Consider the following 17,070-nt stretch of genomic DNA (forward strand, 5'->3'; position numbering starts at 1 on the left):
CACGGGCCGCTCCGCCTGTCTCCGCACACTTCATCCGGGGAGGGGGGAGCGGCGGGGAGATGAGGGGGTGTGGGGGGGGGGGTCTCTGCTCGGGCCTGGAGCGCCAGGCAGACCCAAAGAGGCTGCACCCTCTGCGAGGATCTCAAGCCCAGATCACCCCCGCGACGCCCACTGCACTTGCAGGGCCCCGCACTGTGCCATCGTCTCGTTTTGCAGCCCCCCTACAGCACCAGTTCCCCCAGTAATATCCATTAGCAACACCAGCTCCCCCGCAACACCTCCATAGCACCAGTCTGTCCCCAGCAGCATCAGTCCTCCTCCAATTCACGCTAATCCCCCACAGCCCCCCAAGCACCACCAGCCCCCCAGCAACCCAAATTCCTCCCAGTACCGCCAGTGCCCCCAGCATCCCTCGCTGCACTTGGCAATCACTGCCGCTCTGCAAGGTGGTTTTTGGGTGCTCGGGGCTGCACAGCGTAAGAGCACGCAGAGCCCCCGGCCCCCCTGCTCCGCAGCCCCCGCGCAGCCCCCATTAGCATCCCCGCGCGCCCGGCCCCCTGCCCAGCCTTGAACTTGGCCATGCCGGGCTGCGCTCCTTCTGCCTGCCTGGGCTTGCACAATGCCGGCCTTGACCCATTGTTTGCTTTTTTCGGATTTCAGCTGGGAAAGCGGCCACCTCGCGCAGCCTGCCCCGAGCACGCCGGGAGCGGGGCACAATGGGGAACCCTGCTCTGCAGGCAGAAGGGCTCCAAATCATTTGAGAGACATATTCATTATATTCTTTCACGGGGGTCTGTTTGCATTGGGTTTAGCGGTTACTTCCCAGACGGGGTTCAGACCAAATAAAGATCATTGAGCGGCGAGGGATTCGCTCGGGCTTTCAGGGAAATATGCCTGATGCGGGGCACGGCGCAGCCCGGCTGCTTGGCTCTCGGCTGCTCCCGCTTCCCTGTTGATTTGCCCGGGTTTATTTTGTGCCCATTGCCTCCTCCATCTCGAGACTGCACCAAATCACACGCTCACTTTTGCAAAAGGGAGAGTTTTATTTTCAACAGTGCATGGGGTGGGGGGGATTTGAATGGGAGAGAATTACAGGCAGTACATTTCTCTTACAGGAACAGAGAGGGTGCAGTACAACAGCAAGCAGGGCTGCCTGGCCTGGACAGGCTCATGGTCCTTTGAGCCCCAAGCACAGTGCCTTTGGGAAGGCTGCACTCCCACAGCTCCACAGACCCAGGGATCAAGAGCAGTAAGGGCCGAGCTCTGCTCCATGAGCAAAGCCTCCAAAAATCTCCCTCCAAACTTCACACAGCTGGTATTTCACCAGGTGAAACAGTGGCTGGCTCAGGTCTCTCTGCCTAAGCACTTTGGTCCTGCTCTTGGATTTTGAGGGCACCGAAGGCAACATACAGGAGTGATGTGGGAAGATCCCTTGGCTCCCTGTGCTGCCTTGGCTCCCTCCCCATGGCTGCACCGCTGTGTTTTGAAGCGATGCAGAAATCCACTGTGTTCACAGGACAAAGCTGTCTCCTCTCTGGGCCCATGGAGAAGAAGATTGGGACCCTCCTGGAGAAACTCAGAGAAGTCAGATGTCAAGTCCGGGCAGGTGGTAGCCAGCTGCAAGAAGGAACTCACAGGCTTCAAAAGTCCCTTGTCCACTCACTGGGATCTAGGAAGAAAAGAAAAAAAAATGGAGTGGTTATGATCTCTGTCAGAGAAATGGTCCAGTAGTGCTTGGCTGAGAACAGACCAACTTGTCTCACTGATGGAACAGAACTCCAATCCTCTTTCCCTCCCCACCACACGTTTCTCATGGCTCTGGACCACCTTACCCTCTTCCTTACGAGGGAAACTGTGGTCCCCAAGATGCCAAGCTTTCCCTGCGCCCTCCTCAATCCCTTACCTCTGCCTGCCCCACTCACTGCCAGCCAGGGGAGGGCTCACCGCTTGTCCTTCCTCCCTAGGCTTTGGGGCATGGGATTACTCTGCATGTCAGAGCCACTAAAGGCACAGCCCTCTGATGTTTTAATCTTCGTGTTAACTTTCCCTGCCCTCGGCGCCCTTGCCTGGCTGGAGAAAGTGATACCAAGCCACCGAGCTGGAGCCGAAGCTGTGACACTCAGCAAAAGTCCCCCTCTCGGCTTTCCCCATGCCTCCCGTGCTTTGCCCCACACATCTTGTACCTTGCAGCATGTTCTCCCTTTTTTCTGATTTTTTCCCTCTATTTCCTTTACACTTTATCCATGTTGAGTGTGTATTCCCTAGCCTCCAAACCAGTCCCATCCTTCTCCTGTCCTCCCTCTGCTTTGCCCATCATCTGTTACATTGGAAGGAGTAAAGACTAATACAACAAATCCTTGAGTACACTTGCAAAAGGAACCATCAGCTGGCTAATTTATTCTTTTTATTGCACCAAATTGTAATTTTATAAAATATTGCAAATTTTATAAAATATTTGCAAGCCCATTTTAAGAGATAAATCTTCTGTGTGGCTCTCTAATGAGCCGCCCTGGGAGTAGCTGGCATGTGATCTGCTGTAGGTCGCACCGCGACGTTCCCAGGCTGTGACTGGATGAACCACCGTAACTCTTTGAACTGTGCAAATACTCTACACTCTGGGGTCCAGGCTGCAATTTTCATGGGTATTTTTTTTCTCTCTTAAAAATAGATCTTCTGTAACCCCTTTATTGCAATATTCATAAAGCACTTGATGGAAATCCAAGGAAAATCCCTTCCCTTCCGCAACTTTGAAGCAAGCCTAGAACTTAAGACAGGCAGAGACCAAACCTACCCCAAGTGCATGGGTTTGGGGAAGGACCGTGGCCTGTCTCTGTCTCTGGGTGCCAAGAGGACAGACCCCATGCTGGCATGTGTGTAGGGAGACCCAGGCTGCAAAAAGCCAAGGCTCAGCACTTCTTTATCCTACGTGAGATTAGGAGTCATCCTGAATATTCCCCCAAGGCTGGCAAGGCTGTTGAGGTCAGGACAGATGAGATCTGAATGGTGGTGGGTGCTTTCACAATCCCAGGAGAGGAGGAAGTGGCTGAATCCTTGTGCTCACCAGGCAAAAGTCTTTACCTGGCAGGTAAAGCCCCCTGTCCTGGGCAGGGACGGCCCCTATCCTCTGTAGGGACAGGCTGTAGGGACAGGCCTCAGAGAAACTCCTCTCTAGTGTGGATAGAGAGGATGCTCGTTGGTACCAGACATCAACCCAGCCTGGAAATCACACGCTGCCTGCCTGGTGGGCTTGAAACTTCTGGCACTCAGTAACTGAGGGCAGGAGGGGCTGGACCAACCCGACTGATTTGACATAAGCCTTAGGAAAACTCAAATCTCCTGCATGCACTTTCTCTACGGGCACAGTTCAGCCTTGCACTGAGGGTGCCTGCAAAAATAGGGCTCCACCAGGACCCAATCCCAGGCCAACACTGCCTTCCCTCCCCAGCGCCCTGCACAGGGAAAACATCCCTCTCTGTGTGGATTTACTGTCCATCTTTTTTTTAAAAACTGCATAAATAATTGAAATTATAGCTCAGCCTCTGCCCCAACACTTGCTCCTGGACCTCCTCGTGCCCTTACAAAGCCAGCACTGAGGTTTATATGCTGATAAACTCCCCTGCCACAGCAATTCTGGGCGGTGGGAAGAGAAAAAAAAAAAAACCCTCAAATAATGGTAAATGGATGCAGAACGCTCTGCCTAATCAGATTCCTGTCCCCTATTGAGGCCAGGAAGGAGGGACCCCGCTCCTCCCCTGCCCTCAGCCCAGCCTCCGCTTCACCGGCTCACACGGAGAAACTTTCTGGACAATTTAATCTCGACAGGGTGTTACTTAGAAAAACCTTTTTCACTGTCAATTTTTTTCCCCCCTCCCTTCCACCCCCCCCTTTTTTTTCTTCCCTCCCAGCCTTGATTGAATTTTGCAAGCCCCTGATATCTTTCTTTTTTGTAGGGATGCACGCTGCTTATGCAAATACCAGCCTTTCATACCAGCCTCCCTGGCTCAAGCCCTCCAACTTGAATGTGACCAAAAGCTGTGCTCTCCCCTGCTAACTCCTTAGCACAATTACACCTCCATTCTGCTCCAGGGGCCCGGGGAGGGGGAAAAAAAAATCATTTTAAACTAATAACACGTGCTGTTTGCTTTGGATAATTACAAGGGAGCTTCGGCTTCTAGGAGCTATGAAATATTCTGTGCAGCGGGGCGGGAGGGAGGCTCCGTGTTACGCCTACGCCGCGAGTTTTATCTCCTGACGGAGATGCTTGCGCGGCCTCTCGAGGCTCCCTCCATCTCGTGCTCATCCTCTGCACCTGGGCAAGCATTTACATTTCCTACGGAGCAACTTCTCGGCGCTTTGGGCTACAGGAGAGAGGAGAAGGCGTCTGACATTTTCCTTATCTCAAGTTACAATTTCCTGCAAGCATCAAGATAATAAAACATCGGTGATGGGCAAGATGAGCGAAATGAATGCGTCGGCTGAGCCTCCCGCAGCAGCGCGGGAAGGGCCGGGGAGAAAGGACACCCGGGGGATGCGGCTGCTCCGCTGGCTCTCGTTTGCATCGTGGCCCTGATGTTATTGTCCTCCTGCCTTGTCTGCTGGGGAAGTTTATGTGGAGGGCTTTTGCTGGGGCGAGGAGGAGGAGGGGAGTTTTCCCCAAAAGCACCCAGGAATCTGTCAAAAGAGGGACAGAAAAGAGAAGAAGAAGAAGAAGAAGGGAGACAGAGAGTGGGAACGTCAAGGACCCCTGACTAATGAATAGCAAGTTTGCCCTTGAACCTCCCTGGGCTTTGCCATTCCCAGGCTCCAAACAAGGGCTGATGCATGCTTGGGCCCAGCTGCAGGGGGACCGGGCTATGGTTCATCTCAGACACTTTGACAGGCCGGGCCTTTTCCCCACATAGCTCAGACTCGCCTAACTACTCCCCTGGCAACAGCTCAGTGCAGGAACCTGCGCTGAGGCCCTGCCTGCTGCATACAGAAGTACGAGGAGGAGGAGGGGAGCCGCTGGGAGAAATTAGCTAGAGACTGGCTTAACCCATCAAATGCTGGGCAGGCGTTGCCAGCCCCAGCACCCTTTGCTCAGCCCCAGCACCCTCCAGGCATCCCCAGGTGCTCACTGGCCAGTATCTGCAGTGGAGCTGGAGAGGGGCAGGGGTGGGTTAGACGTGCAGAGTCGCTGTGTATCACAAATCCCACGACCTGCTGCTTCACCATGACCCAGCGCCTTGGATCTCGTGAGTCTGAACGTCCTCATGGTGCCAGGGATGTAGGAGGGAGCCAAAGTAGCCAGCTGGAAAAGGCCACCGCACACTGAGAGGAAAGGGCATGGCCTCCCCCCGGTGTGGTGGGACAGGGCATCCCTCTCTGCCAGCCAAAATGAGGGCAGGGGCTGGATGAGAGGCACAAACTTGCCCTGGATGCTCTTTCTGCATTGCAGATCAAAGGCTGGGGACGAGCTGGCCTTAGGGGTCTGCACTGAATGGCCGGAGAGAACAGGCACAAGCACCCAGCGGCTCTAAAATGCGACCCAGAAACGTTCCCACATCCCAGCCCCATATAAATCAAGGGGGGAAAAAAGGGGGAGCTCCATCTCAGCCTCTGTTTTTACAGAGCATTTTTCATGTGCAGCCCCTGAGAGAGGGCTTTGCCGAGCTTGTTAAGGATGGCTCCTGCGCCAGGCAGAGAGGGGGACGCACCATATGGAGAGGAGAAAAAGAAAAGGGGACACTGAAAATGGAAAATTATGCAAAGCAGGAGGAGAGGCGCTGGGGGAAAGGGGGGAGGGAGGCAGCAAGGAGGTGGGGGATGGGGAGACAGGAGGCTGGAAGGGAGCCCTGACTTGGGGAACACCATGAGCTGGCACTGGGGCTGCATGAGGGACAGAAGTTTCCTGTGACTGGGTGCAGGACAGCCCTTTGTACCCTAGGGTGCTGTCACTGGAGGGCAGTTCTCCAGCCTGGCCTTCCCTGGGAGGGTCTGGGCTGTGCCAGGGCGATGCCCAGCTGGACTGTGGTGGGTGCATCCTGTTTCTGGAGTTGTGCTGCACTGGCAGACACAGAAAAATGGGGTCCATGGTGACCTACTTCAGAGGTTTCCTGAGTTATTTCAGAGGTGTCCTCTGTTACTATAGCAATGAGGGTGCAAGCAAACATTATGGGCTTTTGGTCAAGAGTTTTGCTTTTCATCAGTCACAAAAACTAGAGCCATGTAAGGAGATGCCAGGGCATTGTAAGAAAAGGCTCTGATCAACAGCAACGATAGCAAGGGCCCAAACTGCCCCTGGGTCTCAGCTGCCCATGCAGTGATGGTGGATGCTTGGGTGAGTGAAAGGAGAATCCAAATGCAACTGCCAGAGCTCTTCCCTTTCCCTTGGACCCTGCAGAGTCCTGGTGCTGCAGGGTTAGCTGCAGGCCCAGTGTGGCTCAAGGATGCTGTGCAGGCATTCCAGTCCAGGCTTGTGTTACTGCCCAGCTTGTGCTCCGACTCCAGCATCTGGCCTAACGCTGTATTTGGAAAAATGACTCGACTCTTCCCAACCCAGGTCTAGAGCTCCCTTTCCCTACCCTGGAAACACCAGCCACCTTTGGGGAAACCACCCACCCTGTCACTGTGACAGCTTCTTTGTCCCAAAGCCGCTCTGCGCCTCAAACTTGTGGCACTCTGCTGGCTCCCTGTCATGGGCCACAACCACCTTGCACATCCTCACTGGGTGCAAGACCCCTTCTCCAGCCCATCTTTCACCCAGCAAGGAAAGCCACTCACCCCCATGCTTGGTGCTTGTTGCTCTGTGACTCCTGCTTTGTCCCCTCCATGCCATTCCCATCTTCCCGTTCTGTGGCTTTTGTTCAGAGCAGCCAGTGTTTTTCCTTCACTCTCCTCAGCATTGCTCCACACCCAGGAACACAAACTGCTCCTGGCTCCCACCGCTCATCTCTCTTGGCCCTGTCACAGCCCTTGATCTCACACCCGTATCTACCACACTGCTCCCTTTTCCAGCTCCTTCTCCTTTTTGTTCCATCAGGAAACCTTCCCTTGCTGCATCCCAACAGGATTTCTCCATTAATCCCATCTACTGTGCTTCCCTCCATTTACCACTGGTTAATTTACCATCAGCCCTATGCCCCCAAACCCTCATTTCAGGGAAGTGTGGGGCAGATTCATGTGAGGCCAGTGCATGCGAGGGGCTGGTACAGAGACAGGCGTGGGACTGTGCCTGCAGAGATGGGCACGCTTGCCCTGGCATACACGTGTTCCTGCCTGCACATGCCAACACCTACATGCTCCTGCCCACGTTCCCGCTGCCAGATCCAAGGCTGTGGGATTTCAAGGGGAGTTCTTGTTCTCCAATGGGGCACGGGCGTAATCTGCACAGCACGGCTGCAGGTTGGGATTTGGGCTTTTTGGTCTTACAGTCACTAGACTAAAAAGATGCTGTATTCATTTAGTTTCTTCGAGAGCCATGCCCTGGAGTAAGGCTACATGTGTTGGCCAGATCCTAAGTAAAGCCGTGGAATAAGCTGTAGGCACTGAAGAGGATTCATCTAAGCAGCATACAAAGAAAAACAGCAAAAAATAAAGTTCACGGGGGCACAAGGAAAACAGAGCTTCCACCCACAGAGCAGCTGTGTGGGGCTCTGGAGACAGGCAGGCAACGTGGGAGATGTTTCAGAGCTTGCTCTCAAAATGATGCATTTGCAACCGCTTCCCTTCTGCAACCACTGGAGGTACACTGTGCTACCTGCCCTGCAGAGACACATTTCAATCTTCAGGCACAGGAATTTGTCCTGGGCTGCTTCCAGGCTGGCTGGCCCCTGTGGCAGCATGATGCAAAAATGAGATGTGCCTCCATGCGAGAGGAAGAAGCGGGACATACTCTATCCCTTGGTATCCTGACACGGGCAAGAAACTGCCCCTCCACGAACAAAGCCAGGCAAAGGGGCTGTTTGGTGTTCTCACCGCAAATTCCCACCCACGAGGAATGGGTGGTGTGGGGGAAGCAGATGGGATTCAGGGTGTCCTTTGGATCAGGCTGGCCTCAGCTGCTGTGCTGGAAGCTGAACCATTTCCAAGGAGGATACAGCAAGAACAGTGAGTCCTGCCCAAGTGACGGTCCAAAGCGCTGGCACTTCGTCCTGATTCAACCTCACCCCAGATTCCTGCCCTTGGCGTGCATCCAGGTTCCTTTCTCCTTGACCCATCTCCATCAAAAGAAGCGCTGTTACGAGTCTCTGCTCTGAGTTTCTAGTCTACAAATAGAAGCAAAGCAGCGCCTGCTCCAGAGCTGAACATTTCCACTAAACCCTATTTTGATGCCTGTCCCAGCCACAGAAATCTTTTGGGACCGTGTCACTTGTATGAGATGTTAAATATTTCAACCTCCAGCAATACAAGACACTGATACAATACCGAACTACACAATTGCCGTATGTCCCTGCACTTCCACCTTGGCTGCAGAGTTGCTCCACAAGGGTTCATCTCCAGCAAATATTTCTCTGGACAGGGACAGGGAGTTGGCTGCCTTGAGCACTGGGGCCGATGTGTTTATCGGGCAGCAAAGCTGGCCCTGCCATCTCTCCCGGGGAAGCTGTGCCACGGGAGCTGCTAAAACAGCATTTCATTTCCAAACAGGGCCCCAGAGACCTCTTGTGTGAAGGATTCAACAGAGCGAGGCGGGGTAGCGCAGAGCAAGGAGACACAACCCCAGGCTAAAAATAAGCCAGACCCCAGGTTTGATGAACCTTATTGCTCTGCACAAGGGTTCAGGCTGGCCTGTCCCCTTGAATGAGTGCCAATCTCTCCTACGCCACCACTGATGGGGAAACGGCGAATTGGGATTTTTTTCACCTCCTTCTTCCCCCCTTTTTCCTCCCCTAACGCCTTTTCCGCATCATAAGCAAAGTCCTAATAAAGCTCCCATCCCCACTGCCAGCCCTGCACCATGCTCCCAGCAGAAAAGAGATGCAAAGCCACGCTTGGAATCTGATTCCCCGGCTTTAAACGCTGCTCTGCCAGCAAAGTGCGACTTGAAAGCTCCCCTGTCACAGTTACAAAGCTCCGAACAGCCCTTCCTCGGATAATCACGCTTATCTCCAGATTAAGAAAGAGAGACCTGCAGCTGAGGCTGGTCACATGGGCTGGGATGTGGGCAAATCTCTTTTAAACAATCCCCATATAGCTGTGACCTCCACCACAGCCCAAATACACCGTCCCTCAGTCCCACTCGAAAACCAGCTCTGGAGACATGACAGAGCATGTGAGAGGAGACTGGGCTGGTGATGGGGGGGGGCAGGAGGGAAACCAAGGGGGAGGAGTGAGAAAGCAACGGAGAAGAGGAGGGTGAGAAAGACGGAAGAAGAAATAAGTAAAGGGAGGATGTGGGAGAGGAATAGGATGTGGTGGAGAGGGAGGAAAAGTGCATGAATGGAGGGGGAGGATGATGAAGGACAGGGAGGTCTCTGCTACTTTTCCTGTTGGGGATTAGTTGTCCCTGCACTGTCCTCAGTTTAACTCTTCCCACTCTGTCCCCGGCTGGCAGCCTAGCCTGATTACGTGACTCCAGCTGTGCCAAGCAGCCTTGGCAGGGCGAGCACGTTACCTACTTTGCTGCCACGGATTCATTAAGAGGCTTTGCTTGTGTGGGAATAGTCATCCCAACAGGAAAAGGGAAAAAAACCCTTCTGCAGATCAACCTGGCGAGGAGCTCTGACAAAGCGGTTTCCACAGCCCTGCCCAGAGTTTGGGAGCAGAACTAAGGAGAGACAGGGATGTGTAAACAGCAGAGGGGTGGGAGATCAGCTGGAAGGGGTCCCTAGCATGGCCACTGCTCAGAGATGAGGCACGAGACAGGGAGGGAACTACAAGCTCTTTGCAGGATGCTGGTGCCTGGTTCTTCTTTGTCATTAAAGGCCACCTTGCATCTGGGTCAGGCATGGATGACACATTCACCCTCTGCGTAAATGAAAGGTCTGAGCAACCGCAGAGCGACTTTTTCCAACAGCAGGTTCCCTTCTTACATCCATGTGGGATTAACACAATTACTTTGCAATGGAGGAGCCCAAACAGCTCTGAAATGGGCACAGAGTGCTGGGGCTGCACCTCTCTGAAGATGCCCACTCTCTGCTGGCACTGACTTGGGGTTTCCAGCCGTGGCCATCGGCTGCAGCCCGCCAGAGGGACTGCAGTGCCGCCTCTCTGGCTGCTCATTATTCACCCTGCGCAATTAGGCACCGCTGATAAGTCACATGAAATTGCCTTTGTTCTCCAACTGGAAGACCTCCATTTCCTGGGAATCCCTTTTTTCCCTGCACATTACTGATGAGCTGCCCACTGTACCTACTGCTGGAATGGCAGTGAGGATTTTGGGGCACTCTTTGGGCTGGCCCTCATAGATGTCCCATGCAGGTCGATGGGGAGGTGTAGCCTGGCCCTGCCTGTGTTCCTGGACTTCTCTGAGCACAAAGGAGAGCTGCTCCTCCTGCCGCCCACTCTGCCCTGCCAGGGACTTGTCAGCTCTCCTCCAGGCAGGTGGCTTTGTCGCTTCCTGGCTACTCTACCATCTCTCCATGTCACCTCCCAGCTTCCTCCCCAGTAGCAGAGGAAAGCCCAGTGCTGCTGCAAAGTCAGTGGGGGAAGAGGCGTCAGCCCTACCCAACCCAAACCCTGCTGATGCCAATGGCCACTTTATCTTGTTCATGACCTTCCCCTTTTCCTCATGCTCTGCTGCTTGGACCAAGCATCTCCCACCCAGGCTCCCTGCAGGTCCAGCCCCACTCCATCATGTATCAGCTCCTGCTCTTCATTCCTTCACTGCACCAGGACCCAAGTACGGAAGAGAAGGCAAAGCAAATTGGAGCCAACACAAAGCTGGGCGCTACCAAACTCCACAGGAGGCAAGCTGTGCTCCAGTAAGACTTCCCAAAATGACCTCTGCTTCAGAGCAGCCTTGTGCTACGTAAATCCCTGCTCTTTCAGCATCCGGCAGCTGCTCAGACGGGACCACAGGGAGAAAAGACATCTTGGCCCGTTCAACAGTTTCTTCCCATTCTGCTCAAGAAATGTACGTGGGCTCTTAAGTCTTGTTGATTTAAGGGAAAGGATACAAAATTAATTTAGACAGGAAATTAATTAGATGTGAACTGATGTTTACATCCCTACACATACAATGAATTCTTGTGCTAACCTACAGAATGCAGATGGATGGATGGATGAATGGTAACAGCAGTCTAGGAATGACATTATGTGCTGGTCCATACGCTGGGGATGTAGAAAGACTTTTCTCTGCATTGGTAATTAATAACTCTATCCTGAGCAAATGTTGATAAATCCTTTATAGAGCACGTTATCTCTGTCTCTCCAACTCCTTTCTGCATTTCCATTTGCCTGTTTCCACTGCTCCACCCCTGGCACCCACACGCTTCACTTCCCTCCCATATTTTGTAACTGGTAGCAGATTTGACTCCCTTTCTGGAGAAGGAGGCGGAGGTTTTGTTACTGGGGCTTTGTGTGAGTGATTGCATGTGTATGTGTGTATACAAAGATGGATACAAATCCATTGGAAATAAACACCTTTTAAGCGACTCGAGAGAAAGACACACAGGGCAGAGGAAAAGAAAGAGCCTACAGACCCTCAGCCAGACAATCAGCCAAGATGAAGAGAAAGACCCAGTGAACCAAAAAAAGCCTCAGTTCTCTTTTAAACTCTCCATGATTTGCAACGAAAGCAGCAGATCTCATCGCTGGGAAGCCGAGCTCCGGCGATGCAACCCTCACCCCTTCTCCCAGCCCCGCACAGCTCAATTACCCCAGGCTGCCAGGCTGCACTGAGCACACCCCCACCACCCCGCATCTCCCCCGCCGCCGAGACAGCTTTCGCCAATGGAAGGAGTACAAATATATTCATTGGCACCTTATCAGACATGCATGCAAAACTAATTAACATGGGGAGACATGCAAGCTGCCACCCAGCCACAAATACACACCCACGAGCATGCACACACACACGCACGCATGCACAAGGCAACCCTTGTCTAGGGGGGACATTCAAAAGGCTTTGTCACTAATTTAGGCATCTGTCTCAGTCTGGTCTGGTCCTCCTGGCTAGGCTGGAGTTGTGGTTTTTTTCCCACTCTGTTTGACAATGCTGGGAACATGCCCGGAGACCCCTCATTCAAATCACCCCTTGACAATGGTCTCATTGTGTGAGCATATAGAAAAGGGAAAGGATGGGGGAGAAGATGTGGAAGGGGGGTAAGGAATTAAAATGTGAACCCAAGGAAGTGTTTACTAACACAAGCCTCGCAGCTGCCCCGTCTCTCCTCCACCCCCTTCTTCCGCCCCCAGCCGTTCCAATGGCCCAGCTTGTCCCCAGTTCGAAGCGGGCAGCAGGATGTCGGGACAGTGGAGTGGGAGCAGGGCTGCACAGACGTGCACAGAGAGCAGGCAGACCGGATGGATGAAGCCTCAGGGCATTCAAGTCTTTGGCAGCAGGGGGGCAGGTACAGGTTAGAGAAGAGAAGATAGAGCCAGAGATGCCTTGGAGAGGATTAGGGACTTAAAATGTCCCGGGAAGGACATCTTCATGGAGGAGCAAGAGATTTATTGGTATAACCACTCCAAGGCTTTTTCAGGCAGGAACAAAAAGTGCTTAAACCTGGCCTCGTGGATTTAGAGCAAGTGAGCAGCCTCACCGCACGGTTTGGACTGCTCTCTTTGGTGCTGCTGCCAGACACACTACAGCACAAGAAGAAAGGGGGAGAGCAGCAGGGAGTTGGAGCTGGGGGCTCAGAGGATGGACCAGCCTCCCTTCAGGACCCCACTGTCTGCCTATTGCTAGTTATTAAATACCAGGAGAAAAAAAAAAATAGGGAAAAATGCCCCAATGCTCTGACCACCCCCCAGGCACGCCTGGGGAAGGAAATAGCGAAGGTGCAGATGGGGGGTGGTCGCCCCCAGCCCCACCGCGCTTGGCTGGCCTTGGCAGGCTCCGTTCAGCTGGAAATGCCCAAGAGCCAGCAGAGCAACGGGAACGGGAGCTGGGGAGGGGGAGAAGATGATGACAACGTTTTCCATATATGCAAATGCATCCACACAAGATACCCAGAGGGAGACAAAACAAAGAGACCTCAAAGAGGCTGGCTCTGAGACCCGCACAAAGCCAGATACCTCCGCACACCTACGGTGTTTGCACATGAGGACCTGTGCAATGCAGGATGCAATGTTGCCCAGAGGTTCCCCCCAATCTGAGCAGATATCAACCCAAAGAAAGCCTGGTGGAGGAGCCCAGTGAAAGCTGCAAAGCCAAATGCCACAATCCCACATCCTCCTACACAAACAGATGCACCTTAGGAGTACAGAACTATTCCTGTCCTTTAGCTTAGTCAGAGAAGAGAAAAGCTGTGATGCAAACCCACATGAGCCCTGCCTTGGTGGGCAGAGGTAGCTCTGCTCCTCCGACACTGCTCCTGCAGTCGGATCCACCCCCTAGACCTTTGTGTGCTTTCCATAAGAGGAAAGCTAGGAGATTCCCGGACATTACTACAAACAAGGCCGGGCAAAATGTCACACAGAAACCCAAGAACATACATGAGGCGAAAATTTTCTTTCCCACAACCATCGCAACAAAACAAAAGTCACCTGTGCAAACATTTCTGCTTAAAAAAGGGAAACTACTGCCAAGTAAGCAAATCTGTGCTTTTTATCCAAACAAGTGGTTGTGAGCAGTTTTATTGCCACATTCCTGTGCCCCAATACACAGGGATAAGCACTCGACACACAGCGACACACAGGGACTTGGGGACAGAGCTGTTGTTTTAATAGGGCAATGAAGACAGCGAATGAAATAAAACCCTACAGAGATCAGCTTGCAGAACTCAAGGCTGAGAAAATCTATTTGATGGTGAAAGGAAACAAGGACACTCGTGATTCTGCTCTCATTTCCATGCTGTAAATTTGGGCAGCTTTTAGTGAACGCAATTAAATCCTCACTTAGGATTTAACCTGGTGAAGCTGAGGGCAGACCTTGCTACAAGACCCACCTCTGGGCTCTTCCCCTCAACTTACTCTGCAGAGGCCAGCAGGAGCTGTGAGACAACTGAGTGAAAAAGCAAGGGAATTCATAGATCCCTGCCAATGTAGCCATTTCAAAGCCCCCTTCAGCTCTGTCTTGCCTGTTTTCTCCTTCCCCAGTGATTTGCCGCTTTGCTGATGGAGCTTTGGCTGCAGGGAACAGTCAGTACCAGCCTGGCAAGCACAGAGACTCAATAGTATTTGGGCATCTCCTTCCCTTTGCCTCTAATGGGAACTGAAAACCTCAGCAAACCCCCAACACATCCATTCCCTGCCTCTGGTAGCTGATCCTTCCTTTCCAATACTCTTAGGGTCTCAGTGGGGATCCCATGCAAGACTCTTGCAAGAAACCCTGCAAGACCCTCTGTTATTAACATCTCTTTGACTATTCTTTACATTTTCCTTTATTCTAAGACACGGCTTAGAATTTCAAAGGCTTTTGCCCACCAGCGCAGTTTAACACACTGAGTTTCCCAAACAACAAGTGATAGAACTCCTCACCTACTTGTACCACACAGGTAAAGTCACCTCAAGGCTGTGACCTTAAATCCACACATGCTATTCCCCGTGGATGTTGAGAGGTGTAAATCTCAACATCTTATTAAACAGATCACTCAGAACAGATTGCCTCACAACATAACTTTTCGGCTGGCCACTACCCACGAGCGGATGATTTTACATGACATTTATTCATGCAAATTGCCAAGGCTGTAGTCTGGTTACCCAGCAAGAGCATAAAAATTTACAGTTTAGATGCATAAATGCTGGCACCATGAGAGAAGACATGATGAGACTGGAAACACATCCCTGGGTTTCACATAGAGTGCAAGAAAACTTAGAGGGAGTCCTCATCAGATGGGGGTTTATCAGGAATGACGCCCCCCCCCCAAAATGATCCAGGGGAGGCAGAGAAAGGCATGTGCAAGACTGCAGGGGCTACAGAGAAATGAACTTCTCCTGCTGCATGTGCAGGAACCTGCCATGGGGAGAGCACACGCAACATTTTACGTCACTCACAAAGCCTACTCTGTCCAATAAAGTGGGGAGGTAAAACAAAGCATGAAATCCAGGCATAAATTAGCATCCCTCTAGTCTAGCTTTATTTGTGCTGCTGCTGCTGTGGATTAGCATCTAGCTGGCTGACAGGCTGATAGGCAGACAGAAACAGGGAGAAATAAAAAAAAAAAAAAAATCAGTAGGTGTCTTTTTTTCCCTATGGTTCCTGGGATGCCTGCCTTCAAAGTGCAGGCAGTGTTCATCCCTTTAGGACCCGAATTCTTCCATCGTCCTGTGACAGCAATAGGCTCTGCAGGAAAGCAAATCCCCCTGAGATATTTGTGCCTGCACTCTGTGGAGCCGGCACCCGTCATCTAACGCAAGCCCAGTGCGAACCCGTCACATCCTCAGCCGCCATCCCTCTGGCATCCACAGCTCCACTCTGCAGAGAGCCACAGAGCCCCGGGAGCAGCTCCGGTGTGGGGCTGGGAGACCTTGAGGACAGCACCTCGCCACAGGCACACACAGGGAGCAGACGCCTCGGGATTAGCTCTGGATCATGTTCACCCTCGCTTAGGGCAGCTGCTTCCTTCACTGCTTGCAGCCACGGCTGGGTTTGGTACCTGATCCTAGATGACATGACCGGGATCACACGCCGGCATCTCCTCTCAGTTTGTGTCAGAAATGTGTCACTGCCAGCTCCTCGGGCAGGAGGACCTGCAGAGAGCTTCCATCGGGCTGACACACAGCCTTCCGCTCCTCAGGGCTGCATGGCAAAATGAGTGGTCGTCACCGGAGACATCCCTCCTCTCAGGGCTTGGTGGCCTCGTGCCCACCCACCCTTTCCAAGCACAGCCATGAAAACACAGCACTAAAGAGGTGCCAGTCCTGACAGCCACCACTTTGGTCTTTCCCAACCAGCCCTGGCAAAGGACGCGTTTCTGCCCTAGCAACTTCAGGCAGCAAAGAGGAGCTGGGAAGCTCCTGACTTGTGCACAAACTGAGGCAACAACAGCAGTAAACTTGACCGTGGTCAGAGTGAACTGCAAAGCCCATCTCCACCCTCACTGAGCCATTCAGAACTTGGCTGTGCTCTCAGGTCACAGGAGATTTCTAGTCCTTGCCTGTCTTTTAAGGAGCCAAACACAGAGCTCAGTTTTTAGGCTATGGAAATCAAATTTTCAGCCATTTGCAAAGGTGGCCTAGAAAACACAGACTAATTCTGCACAGCCATAAAGCGAGTCCCTCAGGAGTACAGCATGCAGTTCGAACACCCCCGTGTCCCTCTGCCTGCCACCATGACTCTCATTGAGTGGGTCTGATCAGAGGATGCCGGTGTGAAAACTCCCCAGGATGCTGAGAATCTCTCCTCGGCAGAGCCCTTGCAGCTCTCAGCCAAGTGTACTGGCCCCACTGATCACTGGTGTCACAATCCCAGTAGATTGGTACTGGCATTGGAGCATGGAGCAGGCAAAGCCTTGCTTGTGCAGCAGGCACCTGTGGCCAGTTCTGCTCGCTCCATGCCCAAATGGGTCAACACAGGCAGGTTTTCCCCAAAGGAGGCAGAAGGGCACTTTGCAGGGCTTCGAGACAGCTGCAGCTGGAAATAGCCCAAGCAGAAGAGATCTATCCCTGTTCCTCCAGCCACGCCTTCCCTGGAGTGCTCAATCCAATTCCGGAATAAAGCACACCATCACCACCCTCATCCCACTGCACCCAGCAAGACAGTCCCCTCCACATCCACGCACCCACAGAGGTATCTATGGAAACATCCCATAGCATCAGTAGGGCGGTTTCTTTTAGGGGCTAGGAAGGAAGGGAAGAAGGATGAAGAGAGTGTAGAAACCGGAGCCTTTATTTCCCAGCACTCAGCCATGTTGTTAATTAGGTAGAGAGACCAGCCACTTCCTACCACATCCTCAAGCTCTTGCAGCAAGAGCAGGCACTCCTTTTGCCTCTGTCCTTTGGGGATGAGAAGGAGGCAAGGAGGCAGAAGTCAGACAGAGCCTA

General features: G+C 52.7%; 1 long non-coding RNA gene across 10 annotated transcripts in view; it reads right to left on the bottom strand.

Moving 5' to 3' along the window:
• Window positions 1-1,019: 1,019 nt before the first annotated feature.
• LOC125332773 overlaps window positions 1,020-17,070 on the bottom strand; it is a 46,528-nt gene continuing 30,477 nt past the window's right edge. For all 10 annotated transcript variants that reach the window (XR_007206606.1, XR_007206604.1, XR_007206607.1 and 7 more), the window contains one exon: window positions 1,020-1,669. This is a non-coding gene — a long non-coding RNA (uncharacterized LOC125332773). The remainder of the gene's footprint in view (window positions 1,670-17,070) is intronic.

The sequence above is a fragment of the Corvus hawaiiensis genome, chromosome 13, assembly GCF_020740725.1.
Source record: "Corvus hawaiiensis isolate bCorHaw1 chromosome 13, bCorHaw1.pri.cur, whole genome shotgun sequence".
NCBI classification, from domain to species: Eukaryota; Metazoa; Chordata; class Aves; order Passeriformes; family Corvidae; genus Corvus; species Corvus hawaiiensis.